Source organism: Idiotropiscis lumnitzeri, unplaced genomic scaffold (assembly GCF_059441095.1).
Source record: "Idiotropiscis lumnitzeri isolate Australia: NSW breed Sydney's pygmy pipehorse unplaced genomic scaffold, RoL_Ilum_1.0 HiC_scaffold_32, whole genome shotgun sequence".
In the NCBI taxonomy this organism is placed as follows: Eukaryota; Metazoa; Chordata; class Actinopteri; order Syngnathiformes; family Syngnathidae; genus Idiotropiscis; species Idiotropiscis lumnitzeri.
Genome location: NW_028283570.1, coordinates 2218602 through 2240492, shown reverse-complemented (window position 1 = coordinate 2240492; position 21891 = coordinate 2218602). Strand labels below are relative to the sequence as shown.

The window sequence follows — 21891 nt, the reverse complement described above, 5'->3', positions numbered from 1 at the left end:
CCTCGTCTTTCGGTCAACCTGAGAATAATGTTCTTGAGGATTAAAGTTTATAAATGTAAGTATGATGTGATTTTTTATTTTATTTTATGTTGTTGAACAGTGTTTTTGTTTATTTTATAATTTCGTCATTAAAAGGCTGTGGCGGTTGGAGAGTCAGCTTCGTGTTAGGGCGTGTTAAAGATCCCGATACCCACACTACACCCTCATTGAAGTATATACGAGTAAAATTATTCGAGCGCGCAGCCAAAGTATATTGTCCACAATTATTTGCGGACTTAACCAAAATCCCATTGAACTGGCGATGTTCGGTGGAATTCTTGTGCCCATGCTGAAAAAAATTCTCTTCAAATGTACATATCGAATTATGACATTATGATAAACAGTTGCATGTGTGCAATTTCGGTCACTCTTTTAAAGTCACCTACGTGTTTTGTCCGAGTGCAGCTAGCGTACTTAGCGACCTTGTGTGCATGCGCCGCAGATTGTGAGAGCGCCTCAAATAGTACAAATGAAGCTATAGCTTGTTCCGGTGGGTCCCAAGCCAGGGTTTTTTCCTAACTACCACATTACTTAAGTTTTAATATCACTCTCAACGTCAAAATTGTTACAAATAAATACATAATGATAACGTGCCGCCAAGCTCGATGACATAGGAGGCGGAAGTTGGTGTCGTCACACGCATTGTCCCAATTTTGCAATATCGGTACGCTTGGAACCTGTGCTCTGCAACACCCCATGTACACGTCAACGAGGAACGTATGGTGTAGAGTGTTTATTGCGATTGGGCCATTCTTTGTCACGGTCTTCTCTCTGACAAATTGGCATATTTAGCAGCCAAAATATAATGAGCCGTTGCTGTGATAGTAGTTGCAGCCCAAGGTTATTTTAGTAAACGAAAATGAACTCAAAACTTGAATAGAAAAAAATAAAATTCGATAATGAAAAAAATACAGTGAACCCTCGGTTATCGCGGTTAATGGGGACCGAGACCACCCGCGAAAACTGAAAATCCGCGAAGTAGCGGCGCACCTTCAAAAATGCTTAAAAAAAAAAGTGCGAAGTAGTGGTGCACCTTCAAAAATGTTTAAAAAAAAAAAATTAATAAATATATATATATATATATATATATATATATATACACACGGGTAGAGAGAGAGAGAGTGAAATTCATGCTATAACAAAAAAAAAAAAATTATTATTAAAACTTATTATTTTTTTATTCCCCAGCCATTATTTTTGTATTTATTCAATTACTTCTTTTTGTATTTTTTTAATTGCTTCGACCTTTACCTGCTGGTACGCCGTCCGGTGTGCCCTGTGAAATGAAAGGTGGCATTCTTCATTTATTTTTTTTATTCATTTATTCATTCATAACTGACAGCCTCGCGCTCCGCTCGTGCTCGGGCGGAAGAGGTGCTCCTCTTCGGCTTAATTGTCATGCACGCCGGACCTGCTCCCCCGAAGCGTGTCTCCGTTCGATTGAACTCGGTTTCATTTCGCCCCGCCCGTGCCCGGGGAAGGTGCTCCTATTCGGCTTAACTGTGACACACGCCCGCCCTCCTCCCCCGGAGCTTCCATTCGGTTAAACTTAAGGGCCGTTTGGCACCGCCCGTGCCCGGGGAAGGTGCTTCTCTTCGGCTTAACTGTGACGCGAGCATGCCCTCCTCCTCCGGAGCTTCCATTCGGTTAAACTTAGGGGCCGCTTGACACCGCCCGTGCCCGGGGAAGGTGCTCCTCTTCGGCTTAACTGCCACGCACGCCGGCCGGCCTCCTCCGGAGCTCTCGTACGCTCCCGAACAGAGCGAAATGTCGCCCCGCTAGTGCCCGGGCGGAAGTTGTTCCTCTTCGGCTTAACTGCCACGCACGCTGGCCGGAGCTCTGGTACGGTCCGAACCGCGCGAAACGTCGCCCCAAATCGTGCCCGGGGGAACGTGCTCTTCTTCGTCCACTCTCCTCTTCGCCCACGCTCTTCTTCGGCGCATGCCGGCCGTCTAACAGCTCCAGCGCCCCGTCGTGCCGCTCGGCGAAACTACAATGCCCCCGAATATTTTTTAGACCCGCGAAGCACTGAACCCGCGAAAGGTGAACCGCGAAGTAGCGAGGGTTCACTGTAAAATGAAAATGCTCTTTCAAAAATTAAAACAATCTAAAACTAGTGATGGCAAAATGAAGCCCCATAAAGCAGCCAAGCCCTGCAGGGAAATACTTCACACACGAATGGGCTTCGAGATGCTTCATTTTTCTTGACTACGCCATCCCGTGGACAGAAAAATGTATAACATGCTTGGTGCATGCAATAAAATGGTGAGCTGTAAATCATGCTCTGCTTACCAAACAATATGTATTTGAAGAGTGATTTTAATTGTTCTGTTTTACTTTGTCTTCTCACTTCTCCAATATTCAGACAGCTCCGCCAAGACCAACGTTTCACCCCCACACTGATATAAAATGGACCCAACCGTTTGGGTCTCTTTCCAAATTTGGTACCAAAGCCTCCCCCACAGTGCGGCAGCTATCTTGAATTGGCCCGTTCCCAGAGAGTTTTACTTCATTCAGTGTCATTCAGTATTATTCAAAATCTTTCAGTGTCATTCCAAATCATTCAATGTCATTCACGATCTTTCCACATCCTTCCACCTTCCATCGTTCAGTGTCATTCCACATTCTCTTTGATATATAACATAACATAACAATAACATAATCCTGGGTCAGCAGACACCTAATTAATGTGTTAATACATGATACATTTTTATATAAGCAACACTTATGATTGTAACGTATTTTTAATTCTTTCTAGGCGGGAACTGTCCGAACAAAAAATTCATGCAATTTGTAATTAGACACTTTGTCATACAAAAAGTCACTCAGGGCAAGAGAAAAAAAATTGTCACTTGCCCTAGTTGGGCAAGTAATTTGGCCACTCGGGCAAGGCAAATTTTAGTGGCACTTGCCCTATGGGGAAGCAGTTTTTAAAGTTAACTTCGAACCCTGTGATGGTGTCTTGTGACCAGTCTTTATCAGCTGATGTTCCATGAAGGCGTGCCTTACCTGTCACAAGAATGAAGGCAAGTCACGCCCCCCGCTGTCCGTTCACTCCGCCAAGATGCTGCTCCAGGTGGTAGAGAGGATGAAGGCTCCCTTGTCTCTGTTCATGGTTTTTATGCCTCGCTTGCAGATCTCAATTGCTTCTTTGATCCAGCGCTGTAGTTTGTTCTCTCCGGTGCGGATGACCCTGCCCTTCTCCCAGTCCATGATGTGGTTTTCCCTTTTGCAGTGGTCAGTGATTGCTGATTTGTAATGTTCATGTTGTGCTTGTTCTTTTACTGCTCTGATTTTTTAATTTTTTTGACAGGTAAGTCACACCCTCATGGAACATCAGCTGATAAAGACGGGTCTCAAGACACCATCATGCGACACTCTGAAGAAGGCGAAAGACTCGCCGAAACATGTCAGGTAAAAAATTAACCTAAAACATAATTGTCTGCTTTTAATGAATCAGTCAAATATCAATAATAAGAAGACAAAATGAACCTAATACAAATAAATGAATGCTTAATAACTCCCCTGGACATGCTCCTAAAAATCCAAACCTTCACCTGTAAATAAAACGTCCCGACCTGAAGACATCTTAATGTTATTATTTTGTTATACACACAGCGCCGCCAAGTGGAATCAAAAATTTGTTTTTATTTTAATTTTCACGTACTGCACGGTGCCCTTTTGACGAATCCGACTGAAAATTAGTCAGAAAAGACTCACTTACTCTCTGCCGAATTTTGTGACGTTTTGGCAAAAGGCGTGGCTATTACGGTGCTGAAAAGTCCGATTGTACTCTGTGGCAACAAAAGCTCCGGCAACATTACTCAGATGATCCTATCTTCTCGAAGTTGTACACATTTGAGGATACTTCAGTCCTGAAGACATCTACCAACTTATTTTTCATCGTAGTAGTAGCGCCACCAACTGGTAAAAGCTAATACAAGTTATTTTCTTGGATGTTTTTCTCCGTGCAACTCAACAAGGTCGCCCTCATATATGCTCGGAGGACTGTTTCGGCCATGAGGATGTCACAATACGAAATTCATCCTTTTTCGTGAAAAGTTGTGGGAGTGGCATTGCACTGTTTGGCAATAAAACAACGCTGATTATGAGGTTCTAAATATGAACGACAACTCGTGAAACTTGACACACACATCAGGCAGAGCAAATTTATCAATATTTTATACGTTAGTTGTGCAGCTTTTTTGAAATGGCTCGCCATGGCCCTCGAGAAATGTTCAAAAAAGCAGCCCTGGTTGAGTGTTTCACCTCGCTTTTTGTAAATTTTATGGAGTACAGTGAACCCTCGGTTATCGCGGTTAATGGGGACCGAGACCACCCGCGGAAACTGAAAATCCGCGAAGTAGCGGCGCACCTTCAAAAATGCTTAAAAGAAAATACAATATATATAATAAATATATATATATATATATATATATATATATATATATACGGGGAGAGAGAGAGAGAGAGAGTGAAATTCATGTTATAACAAAAAAACCAAATTATTATTAAAACGTATTATTTTTTTATTCCCCAGCCATTCTTTTTGTATTTATTTAATTACTCCGACTTTTACCAGCTGGTACGCCGTCCGGTGTTCCCTGTGAAATGAAAGGTGGCATTCTTTAATTATTTATTTATTTATTCATTTATTCATTCATAACTGACAGCTTCGCGCTCCGTTCGTGTCCGGGCGGAAGAGGTGTTCCAATTCGGCTTAACTGTGACACACGCCCGCCCTCCTCCCCCGGAGCTTCCATTCGGTTAAACTTAGGGGCCGCTTGGCACCGCCCGTGCCCGGGGAAGGTGCTCCTCTTCGGCTTACTGTGTCGCGAGCATGCCCTCCTCCTCCGGAGCTTCCATTCGGTTAAACTTAGGGGCCGCTTGGAACCGCCCGTGCCCGGGGAAGGTGCTCCTCTTCGGCTTACTGTGACGCGAGCATGCCCTCCTCCTCCGGAGCTTCCATTCGGTTAAACTTAGGGGCCGCTTGGCACCGCCCGTGCCCGGGGAAGGTGCTCCTCTACGGCTTAACTGCCACGCACGCCGGCCGGAGCTCTGGTACGGTCCGAACCGCGCGAAACGTCGCCACCGATCGTGTCCGGGGGAACGTGCTCTTCTTCGTCCAATCTCCTCTTCGCCCACGCTCTTCTTCGGCGCACGCCGGCCGTTTAACCGCTCCAGCGCCCGTCGTGCCGCTCGGCGAATCTACAATGCCCCCGAATATTTTTTATACCCGCGAAGCACTGAACCCGCGAAAGGTGAACCGCGAAGTAGCGAGGGTTCACTGTATGTATAAGGCCAAGACCTACAAAAAAGTCTCTTGGAGCAATGAGCTAGGTTTTACAGGAAGTCGGCCATTTTGAATTTACTTAAAAGGGGGCGGGTCACCACAATGGACTTTGTGTAGAAATTATTATTGGGGCCCGAGCAGCGACCGCGGCGAGGTCCCTATTGTTTATGTAGAAATTATTATTAGGGCCCGAGCAGCGACCGCTACGAGGTCCCCATTGTTTTTGTGGAAATTATTATTATTATTATTATTAGGGCCCGAGCAGTGACCGCTGCGAGGTCCCTATTGTTTTTCTAGAAATTGTTATTAGGGCCCGAGCTGCGACGGCTGCGAGGTCCCTATTGTTTTTCTAGAAAATATTATTACTTTTTTTATTATTATTATTATTATTATTATTAGGGCCTGAGCAGCGACCGCTGCGAAGTCCCTGTTGTTTTTGTAGAAATTATTATTATTATTATTTTTCCGATTGTTCGATCGCATTTTTGACCCCCGAAACATGCACAAAAACTCACCAAACTTGGCAGTCTCATCGGGCATGGCGAGAAATTTGATATTTTAACGTCTAATATGAACAGGAAGTGAGTTTTGAATTTTTGAGAGTCCGACTTTTGCCCTTTTTTGCATGTTTACTGGGGTCATTCTTTTGCACCCTGATCCTAAAGGCTTCATCTGATTGCCTTAAAATTTTGTCTGTAGCATCTTAAGACCTGGGACAAACACTGGGGCTAAAATCTTTTGTTTCCGAAATACTATATGACGGGGGCGGGGCTTCAAAGTTTTCACTTAAGATTTCCTTCGCCGCAATGGACAAAATGCTTAATAACTCTCCTGCACATGCTGCTAAAAATCCAAAACTTCACATGTACATAAAGAGTCGGTACCTGAAGACATCTATATGTTTATATTCTGTTATACACCTTGCGCCAATCAATATCATTTTTTACGTTTTGACATACTGCACGGTGCCCTTTTAACGAATCCGATTGAAAATTGGCGAGAAAAGACTCAAGACATTGATCTTACTCTATCCCTAATTTTGTGACTTTCCTTCGAAGGGCGTGGCTATTGCGGTGCCGCAGAGTCTGATTATTCTCCGTGGCAACAAAAGTTCCTGCAAAATGATTCAGATGATCCATCTTCTCGAAATTTTTCACATTTGAGGATATTCAGGCCCTGAAGACGGCTGCCAACTTATTTTTGATCGCAGTGGTAGCGCCACCAACTGGTAAAACAAATACAAATTATTTTCGTTGATGTTTTTCTCCGGGCAGGTTCACAAAATCTACCTTATATTTGCTCGGATTAGTGTTTAGGCCTTGAGGATGTCACAATACGAAAGTCTTTCGCCTTCTTCAGAGTGTCACATGATGGTGTCTTGTGACCCGTCTTTATCAGCTGATGTTCCATGAGGGCGTGACTTACCTGTCACAAGAATGAAGGCAAGTCACACCCCCCGCTGTCCGTTCACTCCGCCAAGATGCTGCTCCAGGTGGTAGAGAGGATGAAGGCTCCCTTGTCTCTGTTCATGGTTTTTATGCCTCGCTTGCAGATCTCAATGGCCTCTCTGATCCAGCGCTGTTGTTTGTTCTCTTCGGTGCGGATGACCCTGCCCTTCGCCCGGTCCATGATATGGTTTTCCCTTCTGCAGTGGTCAGTGATTGCTGATTTGTAATATTCATGTTGTGCTTGTTCTTTTACTGCTATGATTTTTCATTTTTTTGACAGGTAATTCACACCCTCATGGAACATAAGCTGATAAAGACGGGTCTCAAGACACCATCATGCGACACTCTGAAGAAGGCGAAAGACTCGCCGAAACATGTCAGGTAAAACATTTACCTAAAACATAATTGTCTGCTTTTAATGAATCTGTCAAATATCAATAATAAGAAGACAAAATGAACCTCATACAAATAAATGAATGCTTAATAACTCCCCTGCACATGCTCCTAATAATCCAAACCTTCACCTGTCAATAAAATGTCCCGACCTGAAGACATCTTAATGTTATTATTTTGTTATACACACAGCGCCGCCAAGTGGAATCAAAAATTTGTTTTTATTTTAATTTCCACGTACTGCACGGTGCCCTTTTGACGAATCCGACTGAAAATTAGTCAGAAAAGACTCAAGACAATGATCTTACTCTCTGCCGAATTTTGTGACGTTTTGGCAAAAGGCGTGGCTATTACGGTGCTGAAAAGTCCGATTGTACTCTGTGGCAACAAAAGCTCCGGCAACATGACTCAGATGATCCTATCTTCTCGAAGTTGTACACATTTGAGGATACTTCAGCCCTGAAGACATCTACCAACTTATTTTTCATCGTAGTAGTAGCGCCACCAACTGGTAAAAGCTAATACAAGTTATTTTCTTGGATGTTTTTCTCCGTGCAACTCAACAAGGTCGCCCTCATATATGCTCCGAGGACTGTTTCGGCCATGAGGATGTCACAATACGAAATTCATCCTTTTTCGTGAAAAGTTGTGGGAGTGGCATTGCACTGTTTGGCAATAAAACAACGCTGATTATGAGGTTCTAAATATGAACGACAACTCGTGAAACTTGACACACACATCAGGCAGAGCAAATTTATCAATATTTTATACGTTAGTTGTGCAGCTTTTTTGAAATGGCTCGCCATGGCCCTCGAGAAATGTTCAAAAAAGCAGCCCTGGTTGAGTGTTTCACCTCGCTTTTTGTAAATTTTATGGAGTACAGTGAACCCTCGGTTATCGCGGTTAATGGGGACCGAGACCACCCGCGGAAACTGAAAATCCGCGAAGTAGCGGCGCACCTTCAAAAATGCTTAAAAGAAAATACAATATATATAATAAATATATATATATATATATATATATATATATATATATATATATATATATATATATATATACGGGGAGAGAGAGAGAGAGAGAGTGAAATTCATGTTATAACAAAAAAACCAAATTATTATTAAAACGTATTATTTTTTTATTCCCCAGCCATTCTTTTTGTATTTATTTAATTACTCCGACTTTTACCAGCTGGTACGCCGTCCGGTGTTCCCTGTGAAATGAAAGGTGGCATTCTTTAATTATTTATTTATTTATTCATTTATTCATTCATAACTGACAGCTTCGCGCTCCGTTCGTGTCCGGGCGGAAGAGGTGTTCCAATTCGGCTTAACTGTGACACACGCCCGCCCTCCTCCCCCGGAGCTTCCATTCGGTTAAACTTAGGGGCCGCTTGGCACCGCCCGTGCCCGGGGAAGGTGCTCCTCTTCGGCTTACTGTGACGCGAGCATGCCCGCCTCCTCCGGAGCTTCCATTCGGTTAAACTTAGGGGCCGCTTGGAACCGCCCGTGCCCGGCAAAGGTGCTCCTCTTCGGCTTACTGTGACGCGAGCATGCCCTCCTCCTCCGGAGCTTCCATTTGGTTAAACTTAGGGGCCGCTTGGAACCGCCCGTGCCTGGGGAAGGTGCTCCTCTTCGGCTTACTGTGACGCGAGCATGCCCTCCTCCTCCGGAGCTTCCATTCGGTTAAACTTAGGGGCCGCTTGGCACCGCCCGTGCCCGGGGACGGTGCTCCTCTACGGCTTAACTGCCACGCACGCCGGCCGGAGCCTTGGTACGGTCCGAACCGCGCGAAACGTCGCCACCGATCGTGTCCGGGGGAACGTGCTCTTCTTCGTCCACTCTCCTCTTCGCCCACGCTCTTCTCCGGCGCACGCCGGCCGTCTAACCGCTCCAGCGCCCGTCGTGCCACTCGGCGAAACTACAATGCCCCCGAATATTTTTTATACCCGCGAAGCACTGAACCCGCGAAAGGTGAACCGCGAAGTAGCGAGGGTTCACTGTATGTATAAGACCAAGACCTACAAAAAAGTCTCTTGAAGCAATGAGCTAGGTTTTACAGGAAGTCGGCCATTTTGAATTTACTTAAAAGGGGCGGGTCACCACAATGGACTTTGTGTAGAAATTATTATTGGGGCCCGAGCAGCGACCGCGGCGAGGTCCCTATTGTTTATGTAGAAATTATTATTAGGGCCCGAGCAGCGACCGCTACGAGGTCCCCATTGTTTTTGTGGAAATTATTATTATTATTATTATTAGGGCCCGAGCAGTGACCGCTGCGAGGTCCCTATTGTTTTTCTAGAAATTGTTATTAGGGCCCGAGCTGCGACGGCTGCGAGGTCCCTATTGTTTTTGTAGAAAATATCATTACTTTTATTATTATTATTATTATTATTATTAGGGCCTGAGCAGCGACCGCTGCGAAGTCCCTGTTGTTTTTGTAGAAATTATTATTATTATTATTTTTCCGATTGTACGATCGCATTTTTGACCCCGAAACATGCACAAAAACTCACCAAACTTGGCAGTCTCATCGGGCATGGCGAGAAATTTGATATTTTAACGTCTAATATGAACAGGAAGTGAGTTATGAATTTTTGAAAGTCCGACTTTTGCCCTTTTTTGCATGTTTACAGGGGTCATTCTTTTGCACCCTGATCCTAAAGGCTTCATCTGATTGCCTTAAAATTCTGTCTGTAGCATCTTAAGACCTGGGACAAACACTGGGGCTAAAATCTTTTGTTTCCGAAATACTATATGACGGGGGCGGGGCTTCAAAGTTTTCACTTAAGATTTCCTTCGCCGCAATGGACAAAATGCTTAATAACTCTCCTGCACATGCTGCTAAAAATCCAAAACTTCACATGTACATAAAGAGTCGGTACCTGAAGACATCTATATGTTTATATTCTGTTATACACCTTGCGCCAATCAATAACATTTTTTACATTTTGACGAACTGCACGGTGCCCTTTTAACGAATCCGATTGAAAATTGGCTAGAAAAGACTCAAGACATTGATCTTACTCTATCCCTATTTTTGTGACTTTCCTTCGAAGGGCGTGGCTATTGCGGTGCCGCAGAGTCTGATTATTCTCCGTGGCAACAAAAGTTCCTGCAAAATGATTCAGATGATCCATCTTCTCGAAATTTTTCACATTTGAGGATATTCAGGCCCTGAAGACGGCTGCCAACTTATTTTTGATCGCAGTGGTAGCGCCACCAACTGGTTAAAACAAATACAAATTATTTTCGTTGATGTTTTTCTCCGGGCAGGTTCACAAAATCTACCTTATATTTGCTCGGATGAGTGTTTAGGCCTTGAGGATGTCACAATACGAAAGTCTTTCGCCTTCTTCAGAGTGTCACATGATGGTGTCTTGTGACCCGTCTTTATCAGCTGATGTTCCATGAGGGCGTGACTTACCTGTCACAAGAATGAAGGCAAGTCACACCCCCCGCTGTCCGTTCACTCCGCCAAGATGCTGCTCTAGGTGGTAGAGAGGATGAAGGCTCCCTTGTCTCTGTTCATGGTTTTTATGCCTCGCTTGCAGATCTCAATGGCCTCTCTGATCCAGCGCTGTTGTTTGTTCTCTTCGGTGCGGATGACCCTGCCCTTCTCCCGGTCCATGATGTGGTTTTCCCTTTTGCAGTGGTCAGTGATTGCTGATTTGTAATGTTCATGTTGTGCTTGTTCTTTTACTGCTCTGATTTTTCATTTTTTTGACAGGTAAGTCACACCCTCATGGAACATCAGCTGATAAAGACGGGTCTCAAGACACCATCATGCGACACTCTGAAGAAGGCGAAAGACTCGCCGAAACATGTCAGGTAAAAAATTAACCTAAAACATAATTGTCTGCTTTTAATGAATCAGTCAAATATCAATAATAAGAAGTCAAAATGAACCTAATACAAATAAATGAATGCTTAATAACTCCCCTGCACATGCTCCTGAAAATCCAAACCTTCACCTGTAAATAAAACGTCCCGACCTGAAGACATCTTAATGTTATTATTTTGTTCTACACACAGCGCCGCCAAGTGGAATCAAAAATGTGTTTTTATTTTAATTTTCACATCCTGCACGGTGCCCTTTTGACAAATCCGACTGAAAATTAGTCAGAAAAGACTCAAGACAATGATCTTTCTCTCTGCCGAATTTTGTGACGTTTTGGCAAAAGGCGTGGCTATTACGGTGCTGAAAAGTCAGATTGTACTCTGTGGCAACAAAAGCTCCGGCAACATGACTCAGATGATCCTATCTTCTCGAAGTTGTACACATTTGAGGATACTTCAGCCCTGAAGACATCGACCAACTTATTTTTCATCGTAGTAGTAGCGCCACCAACTGGTAAAAGCTAATACAAGTTATTTTCTTGGATGTTTTTCCCCGTGCAACTCAACAAGGTCGCCCTCATATATGCTCGGATGACTGTTTCGGCCATGAGGATGTCACAATACGAAATTCGTCCTTTTTCGTGTAAAGTTGTGGGAGTGGCATTGCACTGTTCGGCAATAAAACAACGCTGATTATGAGGTTCTAAATATGAACGACAACTCGTGAAACTTTACACACACATCAGGCCGAGCAAATTTATCAATATTTTATACGTTAGTTGTGCAGCTTTTTTGAAATGGCTCGCCATGGCCCTCGAGAAATGTTAAAAAAAGCAGCCCTGGTTGAGTGTTTCACCTCGCTTTTTGTAAATTTTATGGAGTACAGTGAACCCTCGGTAATCGCGGTTAATGGGGACAGAGACCACCCGCGAAAACTGAAAATCCGCGAAGTAGCGGCGCACCTTCAAAAATGCTTAAAAAAATATACAATATATATAATAAATATATAAATATATATATATATATATATATATATATATATATATATATATATATACGGGGAGAGAGAGAGTGAAATTCATGTTATAACAAAAAAACCAAATTATTATTAAAACGTATTATTTTTTTATTCCCCAGCCATTCTTTTTGTATTTATTTAATTACTCCGACTTTTATCTGCTGGTACGCCGTCCGGTGTGCCCTGTGAAATGAAAGGTGGCATTCTTTATTCATTTATTTATTTATTCTTTTATACATTCATAACTGACAGCTTCGCGCTCCGCTCGTGCCCGGGCGGAAGAGGTGCTCCAATTCGGCTTAACTGTGACACACACCCGCCCTCCTCCCCCGGAGCTTCCATTCGGTTAAACTTAGGGGCCGCTTGGCACCGCCCGTGCCCGGGGAAGGTGCTCCTCTTCGGCTTACTGTGACGCGAGCATGCCCTCCTCCTCCGGAGCTTCCATTCGGTTAAACTTAGGGGCCGCTTGGAATCGCCCGTGCCCGGGGAAGGTGCTCCTCTTCGGCTTACTGTGACGCGAGCATGCCCTCCTCCTCCGGAGCTTCCATTCGGTTAAACTTAGGGGCCGCTTGGCACCGCCCGTGCCCGGGGAAGGTTCTCCTCTACGGCTTAACTGCCACGCACGCCGGCCGGAGCTCTGGTACTGTCCGAACCGCGCGAAACGTCGCCACCGATCGTGTCCGGGGGAACGTGCTCTTCTTCGTCCACTCTCCTCTTCGCCCACGCTCTTCTTCGGCGCACACCGGCCGTCTAACCGCTCCAGCGCCCCGTCGTGCCGCTCGGCGAAACTACAATGCCCCCGAATATTTTTTAGACCCGCGAAGCACTGAACCCGCGAAAGGTGAACCGCCAAGTAGCGAGGGTTCACTGTATGTATAAGACCAAGACCTACAAAAAAGTCTCTTGGAGCAATGAGCTAGGTTTTACAGGAAGTCGGCCATTTTGAATTTACTTAAAAGGGGGCGGGTCACCACAATGGACTTTGTGTAGAAATTATAATTGGGGCCCGAGCAGCGACCGCGGCGAGGTCCCTATTGTTTTTGTAGAAATTATTATTATTATTATTATTAGGGCCCGAGCAGTGACCGCTGCGAGGTCCCTATTGTTTTTCTAGAAATTGTTATTAGGGCCCGAGCTGCGACGGCTGCGAGGTCCCTATTGTTTTTGTAGAAAATATTATTACTTTTATTATTATTATTATTATTATTATTAGGGCCTGAGCAGCGACCGCTGCGAAGTCCCTGTTGTTTTTGTAGAAATTATTATTATTATTATTTTTCCGATTGTTCGATTGCATTTTTGACCCCCGAAACATGCACAAAAACTCACCAAACTTGGCAGTCTCATCGGGCATGGGGAGAAATTTGATATTTTAAACGTCTAATATGAACAGGAAGTGAGTTATGAATTTTTGAAAGTCCGACTTTTGCCCTTTTTTGCATGTTTACAGGGGTCATTCTTTTGCACCCTGATCCTAAAGGCTTCATCTGATTGCCTTAAAATTCTGTCTGTAGCATCTTAAGACCTGGGACAAACACTGGGGCTAAAATTGGGGCTAAAATCTTTTGTTTCCGAAATACTATATGACGGGGGCGGGGCTTCAAAGTTTTCACTTAAGATTTCCTTCGCCGCAATGGACAAAATGCTTAATAACTCTCCTGCACATGCTGCTAAAAATCCAAAACTTCACATGTACATAAAGAGTCGGTACCTGAAGACATCTATATGTTTATACTCTGTTATACACCTTGCGCCAATCAATATAATTTTTTACATTTTGACGTACTGCACGGTGCCCTTTTAACGAATCCGATTGAAAATTGGCTAGAAAAGACTCAAGACATTGATCTTACTCTATCCCTATTTTTGTGACTTTCCTTCGAAGGGCGTGGCTATTACGGTGCCGCAGAGTCTGATTATTCTCCGTGGCAACAAAAGTTCCTGCAAAATGATTCAGATGATCCATCTTCTCGAAATTTTTCACATTTGAGGATATTCAGGCCCTGAAGACGGCTGCCAACTTATTTTTGATCGCAGTGGTAGCGCCACCAACTGGTTAAAACAAATACAAATTATTTTCGTTGATTTTTTTCTCCGGGCAGGTTAACAAAATCTACCTTATATTTGCTCGGATGAGTGTTTAGGCCTTGAGGATGTCACAATACGAAAGTCTTTCGCCTTCTTCAGAGTGTCACATGATGGTGTCTTGTGACCCGTCTTTATCAGCTGATGTTCCATGAGGGCGTGACTTACCTGTCACAAGAATGAAGGCAAGTCACGCCCCCCGCTGTCCGTTCACTCCGCCAAGATGCTGCTCCAGGTGGTAGAGAGGATTGTCTCTGTTCATGGTTTTTATGCCTCGCTTGCAGATCTCAATGGCCTCTCTGATCCAGCGCTGTTGTTTGTTCTCTTCGGTGCGGATGACCTTGCCCTTCTCCCGGTCCATGATGTGGTTTTCCCTTTTGCAGTGGTCAGTGATTGCTGATTTGTAATGTTCATGTTGTGCTTGTTCTTTTACTGCTCTGATTTTTCATTTTTTTGACAGGTAAGTCACACCCACATGGAACATCAGCTGATAAAGACGGGTCTCAAGACACCATCATGCGACACTCTGAAGAAGGCGAAAGACTCGCCGAAACATGTCAGGTAAAAAATTAACCTAAAACATAATTGTCTGCTTTTAATGAATCAGTCAAATATCAATAATAAGAAGACAAAATGAACCTAATACAAATAAATGAATGCTTAATAACGCCCCTGCACATGCTCCTAAAAATCCAAACCTTCACCTGTAAATAAAACGTCCCGACCTGAAGACATCTTAATGTTATTATTTTGTTATACACACAGCGCCGCCAAGTGGAATCAAAAATGTGTTTTTATTTTAATTTTCACGTACTGCACGGTGCCCTTTTGACGAATCCGACTGAAAATTAGTCAGAAAAGACTCAAGACAATGATCTTACTCTCTGCCGAATTTTGTGACGTTTTGGCAAAAGGCGTGGCTATTACGGTGCTGAAAAGTCCGATTGTACTTTGTGGCAACAAAAGCTCCGGCAACATGACTCAGATGATCCTATCTTCTCGAAGTTGTACACATTTGAGGATACTTCAGCCCTGAAGACATCTACCAACTTATTTTTCATCGTAGTAGTAGCGCCACCAACTGGTAAAAGCTAATACAAGTTATTTTCTTGGATGTTTTTCTCCGTGCAACTCAACAAGGTCGCCCTCATATATGCTCGGATGACTGTTTCGGCCATGAGGATGTCACAATACGAAATTCATCCTTTTTCGTGAAAGGTTGTGGGAGTGGCATTGCACTGTTCGGCAATAAAACAACGCTGATTATGAGGTTCTAAATATGAACGACAACTCGTGAAACTTTACACACACATCAGGCAGAGCAAATTTATCAATATTTTATACGTTAGTTGTGCAGCTTTTTTGAAATGGCTCGCCTTGGCCCTCGAGAAAAGTTAAAAAAAGAATAGAATAGAAATAGAAATCCCTTTATTGTCATTGTACTCAAGTGTGCAACGAGATTAGAGGGCTCCCCTCTCCAGTGCAATACAACAATAATACAGACAATATATAAATTAGATAAATAAATAAGACAGTGCAATGGAATTCAGTACTGAATAGGGCATATAGAAACACATCACAATGCTGTTTTGCAAGGTTAGGGTGGTCTCGTGTGTGTGTGTGAGAGTTCAGTATGGAGATGGCTCTCGGAAAGAAACTGTTTCTCAGTCTATTGGTCCTTGATTTGATGCATCTGTAGCGCCTGCCAGAGGGCAACCGGTCGAACAGGTGTGAGTTTGGGTGGGTATTGTCTTTGACGATGTTGAGAGCCCCTCTGAGGCACCGGGCGGTGTAGATGTCCGACAGCGAGGGGAGAGGGCAGCCAATAATCCTTTGCGCTGTTTTGACTGTCCTCTGGAGCCTCACTCTGTCCGCCTCAGTGCAGCCGCTGTACCAGGTGGAGACACAGTACGTCAGCAGGCTCTCGATGGACGAGTGGTAGAAGGCCAGCAGCAGCTTCCTGTCCAGGTTGAATTTCCTGAGGACTCTCAGGAAGTGCAGACGTTGGCGGACCTTCTTTACCACTGCTGTGGTGTTGTGACTCCAAGAAAGGTCATCGGAGATCTGTACTCCCAGGAACTTGAACGTGTGGACCCTCTCCACACACACGCCTTCGATGCAGAGGGGTGCGGCAGCGTCTTGTTCCTCCTGAAGTCGACGACAATCTCCTTTGTTTTAGCAGAGTTAAGGTGCAGTCTGTTGTCCTTGCACCAAGTTGTCAGTCTCCCTACCTCCTCTCTGTAGGCTGTCTCGTCACCTTCCGAGATCAGACCGACCACTGTCGTGTCGTCAGCAAACTTGACGATGGTGTTGTTGCCGTGGGCCGGGCTGCAGTCGTAGGTGTAGAGGGCGTACAGGAGAGGGCTCAGCACGCATCCTTGGGGGGAACCGGTGCTCACCATGAGGGTGGAGGACGTGTAGGGGCCGAGCAACACAGTCTGGGGTCTGTTGGTCAGAAAGTCCTTAATCCAGATGTGTGTGAGGGCAGGGAGGCCGAGAGTGTCCAGTTTGGCGACGAGGATGTCTGGGATGATTGTGTTGAATGCCGAGCTGTAGTCCACAAAGAGCATCCTTGCATAGCTCCGCTGTTGTTCCAGGTGGCCCAGCACAACATGCAGAGCAGCCCTGGTTGAGTGTTTCACCTCGCTTTTTGTAAATTTTATGGAGTACAGTGAACCCTCGGTTATCGCGGTTAATGGGGACCGAGACCACCCGCGAAAACTGAAAATCCGCGAAGTAGCGGCGCACCTTCAAAAATGCTTTAAAAAAAAATACAATATATATATATATATATATATATATATATACGGGGAGAGAGAGAGTGAAATTCATGTTATAACAAAAAAAACAAATTATTATTAAAACGTATTATTTTTTTATTCCCCAGCCATTCTTTTTGTATTTATTTAATTACTCCGACTTTTACCTGCTGGTACGCCGTCCGGTGTGCCCTGTGCAATGAAAGGTGCCATTCTTTATTTATTTATTTATTTATTCATTTATTCATTCATAACTGACAGCTTCGCGCTCCGCTCGTGCCCGGGCGGAAGAGGTGCTCCAATTCGGCTTAACTGTGACACACGCCCACCCTCCTCCCCCGGAGCTTCCATTCGGTTAAACTTAGGGGCCGCTTGGAACCACCCGTGCCCGGGGAAGGTGCTCCTCTTCGGCTTACTGTGACGCGAGCATGCCCTCCTCCTCCGGAGCTTCCATTCCATTAAACTTAGGGGCCGCTTGGCACCGCCCGTGCCCGGGGAAGGTGCTCCTCTACGGCTTAACTGCCACGCACGCCGGCCGGAGCTCTGGTACGGTCCGAACCGCGCGAAACGTCGCCACCGATCGTGTCCGGGGGAACGTGCTCTTCTTCGTCCACTCTCCTCTTCGCCCACGCTCTTCTTCGGCGCACGCCGGCCGTCTAACCGCTCCAGCGCCCCGTCGTGCCGCTCGGCGAAACTACAATGCCCCCGAATATTTTTTATACCCGCGAAGCACTGAACCCGCGAAAGGTGAACCGCGAAGTAGCGAGGGTTCACTGTATGTATAAGACCAAGACCTACAAAAAAGTCTCTTGGAGCAATGAGCTAGGTTTTACAGGAAGTCGGCCATTTTGAATTTACTTAAAAGGGGGCGGGTCACCACAATGGACTTTGTGTAGAAATTATTATTGGGGCCCGAGCAGCGACCGCGGCGAGGTCCCTATTGTTTATGTAGAAATTATTATTAGGGCCCGAGCAGCGACCGCTACGAGGTCCCCATTGTTTTTGTGGAAATTATTATTATTAATATTATTAGGGCCCGAGCAGTGACCGCTGCGAGGTCCCTATTGTTATTAGGGCCCGAGCTGCGACGGCTGCGAAGTCCCTATTGTTTTTGTAGAAATTATTATTATTATTATTTTTCCGATTGTTCGATCGCATTTTTGACCCCCGAAACATGCACAAAAATTCACCAAACTTGGCAGTCTCATCGGGCATGGCGAAAAATTTGATATTTTAACGTCTAATATGAACAGGAAGTGAGTTATGAATTTTTGAAAGTCCGACTTTTGCCCTTTTTTGCATGTTTACAGGGGTCATTCTTTTGCACCCTGATCCTAAAGGCTTCATCTGATTGCCTTAAAATTCTGTCTGTAGCATCTTAAGACCTGGGACAAACACTGGGGCTAAAATCTTTTGTTTCCGAAATACTATATGAACGGGGGCGGGGCTTCGAAGTTTTCACTTAAGATTTCCTTCGCCGCAATGGACAAAATGCTTAATAACTCTCCTGCACATGCTGCTAAAAATCCAAAACTTCACATGTACATAAAGAGTCGGTACCTGAAGACATCGATATGTTTATATTCAGTTATACACCTTGCGCCAATCAATATAATTTTATACATTTTGACGTACTGCACGGTGCCCTTTTAACGAATCCGATTGAAAATTGGCTAGAAAAGACTCAAGACATTGATCTTACTCTATCCCTATTTTTGTGACTTTCCTTCGAAGGGCGTGGCTATTACGGTGCCGCAGAGTCTGATTAATCTCCGTGGCAACAAAAGTTCCTGCAAAATGATTCAGATGATCCATCTTCTCGAAATTTTTCACATTTGAGGATATTCAGGCCCTGAAGACGGCTGCCAACTTATTTTTGATCGCAGTGGTAGCGCCACCAACTGGTTAAAACAAATACAAATTATTTTCGTTGATGTTTTTCTCCGGGCAGGTTAACAAAATCTACCTTATGTTTGTTCGGATGAGTGTTTAGGCCTTGAGGATGTCACAATATGAAAGTCTTTCGCCTTCTTCAGAGTGTCACATGATGGTGTCTTGTGACCCGTCTTTATCAGCTGATGTTCCATGAGGGCGTGACTTACCTGTCACAAGAATGAAGGCAAGTCACGCCCCCCGCTGTCCGTTCACTCCGCCAAGATGCTGCTCCAGGTGGTAGAGAGGATGAAGGCTCCCTTGTCTCTGTTCATGGTTTTTATGCCTCGCTTGCAGATCTCAATGGCCTCTCTGATCCAGCGCTGTTGTTTGTTCTCTTCGTTGCGGATGACCCTGCCCTTCTCCCGGTCCATGATGTGGTTTTCCCTTTTGCAGTGGTCAGTGATTGCTGATTTGTAATATTCATGTTGTGCTTGTTCTTTTACTGCTCTGATTTTTCATTTTTTTGACAGGTAAGTCACACCCTCATGGAACATCAGCTGATAAAGACGGGTCTCAAGACACCATCATGCGACACTCTGAAGAAGGCGAAAGACTCGCCGAAACATGTCAGGTAAAAAATTAACCTAAAACATAATTGTCTGCTTTTAATGAATCTGTCAAATATCAATAATAAGAAGACAAAATGAACCTAATACAAATAAATGAATGCTTAATAACTCCCCTGCACATGCTCCTAAAAATCCAAACCTTCACCTGTAAATAAAACGTCCCGACCTGAAGACATCTTAATGTTATTATTTTGTTATACACACAGCGCCGCCAAGTGGAATCAAAAATGTGTTTTTATTTTAATTTTCACATACTGCACGGTGCCCTTTTGACGAATCCGACTGAAAATTTGTCAGAAAAGACTCAAGACAATGATCTTACTCTCTGCCGAATTTTGTGACGTTTTGGCAAAAGGCGTGGCTATTACGGTGCTGAAAAGTCCGATTGTACTTTGTGGCAACAAAAGCTCCGGCAACATGACTCAGATGATCCTATCTTCTCGAAGTTGTACACATTTGAGGATACTTCAGCCCTGAAGACATCTACCAACTTATTTTTCATCGTAGTAGTAGCGCCACCAACTGGTAAAAGCTAATACAAATTATTTTCTTGGATGTTTTTCTCCGTGCAACTCAACAAGGTCGCCCTCATATATGCTCGGATGACTGTTTCGGCCATGAGGATGTCACAATACGAAATTCATCCTTTTTCGTGAAAAGTTGTGGGAGTGGCATTGCACTGTTCGGCAATAAAACAACGCTGATTATGAGGTTCTAAATATGAACGACAACTCGTGAAACTTTACACACACATCAGGCAGAGCAAATTTATCAATATTTTATCCGTTAGTTGTGCAGCTTTTTTGAAATGGCTCGCCATGGCCCTCGAGAAATGTTCAAAAAAGCAGCCCTGGTTGAGTGTTTCACCTCGCTTTTTGTAAATTTTATGGAGTACAGTGAACCCTCGGTTGTCGCGGTTAATGGGGACCGAGACCACCCGCGGAAACTGAAAATCCGCGAAGTAGCGGCGCACCTTCAAAAATGCTTAAAAAAAATACAATATATATAATAAATATATATATATATAGATATATATATATAGATATATATATATATATATACAGAGAGAGAGAGAGAGTGAAATTCATGTTATAACAAAAAAACCAAATTATTATTAAAACGTATTATTTTTTTATTCCCCAGCCATTCTTTTTGTATTTATTTAATTACTCCGACTTTTACCTGCTGGTACGCCGTCCGGTGTGCCCTGTGAAATGAAAGGTGGCATTCTTTATTCATTTATTTATTTATTCTTTTATACATTCATAACTGACAGCTTCGCGCTCCGCTCGTGCCCGGGCGGAAGAGGTGCTCCAATTCGGCTTAACTGTGACACACACCCGCCCTCCTCCCCCGGAGCTTCCATTCGGTTAAACTTAGGGGCCGCTTGGCACCGCCCGTGCCCGGGGAAGGTGCTCCAATTCGGCTTACTGTGACGCGAGCATGCCCTCCTCCTCCGGAGCTTCCATTCGGTTAAACTTAGGGGCCGCTTGGAACCGCCCGTGCCCGGGGAAGGTGCTCCTCTTCGGCTTACTGTGACGCGAGCATGCCCTCCTCCTCCGGAGCTTCCATTCGGTTAAACTTAGGGGCCGCTTGGCACCGCCCGTGCCCGGGGAAGGTTCTCCTCTACGGCTTAACTGCCACGCACGCCGGCCGGAGCTCTGGTACTGTCCGAACCGCGCGAAACGTCGCCACCGATCGTGTCCGAGGGAACGTGCTCTTCTTCGTCCACTCTCCTCTTCGCCCACGCTCTTCTTCGGCGCACACCGGCCGTCTAACCGCTCCAGCGCCCCGTCGTACCGCTCGGCGAAACTACAATGCCCCCGAATATTTTTTAGACCCGCGAAGCACTGAACCCGCGAAAGGTGAACCGCCAAGTAGCGAGGGTTCACTCTATGTATAAGACCAAGACCTACAAAAAAGTCTCTTGGAGCAATGAGCTAGGTTTTACAGGAAGTCGGCCATTTTGAATTTACTTAAAAGGGGGCGGGTCACCACAATGGACTTTGTGTAGAAATTATTATTGGGGCCCGAGCAGCGACCGCTGAGAGGTCCCTATTGTTTATGTAGAAATTATTATTAGGGCCCGAGCAGCGACCGCTACGAGGTCCCCATTGTTTTTGTGGAAATTATTATTATTATTATTATTAGGGCCCGAGCAGTGACCGCTGCGAGGTCCCTATTGTTTTTCTAGAAATTGTTATTAGGGCCCGAGCTGCGACGGCTGCGAGGTCCCTATTGTTTTTGTAGAAAATATTATTACTTTTATTATTATTATTATTATTATTATTAGGGCCTGAGCAGCGACCGCTGCGAAATCCCTGTTGTTTTTGTAGAAATTATTATTATTATTATTTTTCCGATTGTTCGATTGCATTTTTGACCCCCGAAACATGCACAAAAACTCACCAAACTTGGCAGTCTCATCGGGCATGGCGAGAAATTTGATATTTTAAACGTCTAATATGAACAGGAAGTGAGTTATGAATTTTTGAAAGTCCGACTTTTGCCCTTTT

At 44.5% G+C, this 21891-nt stretch overlaps 1 long non-coding RNA gene across 1 annotated transcript; it reads left to right on the top strand.

Moving 5' to 3' along the window:
* Positions 1-14393: 14393 nt before the first annotated feature.
* LOC148315944 (uncharacterized) lies at positions 14394-19176 on the top strand. The gene is made up of 3 exons (XR_015840502.1): positions 14394-14497; positions 14573-14673; positions 19101-19176. It is a non-coding gene; the product is annotated as an uncharacterized LOC148315944 (long non-coding RNA).
* The last annotated feature ends 2715 nt before the right edge of the window (positions 19177-21891 follow it).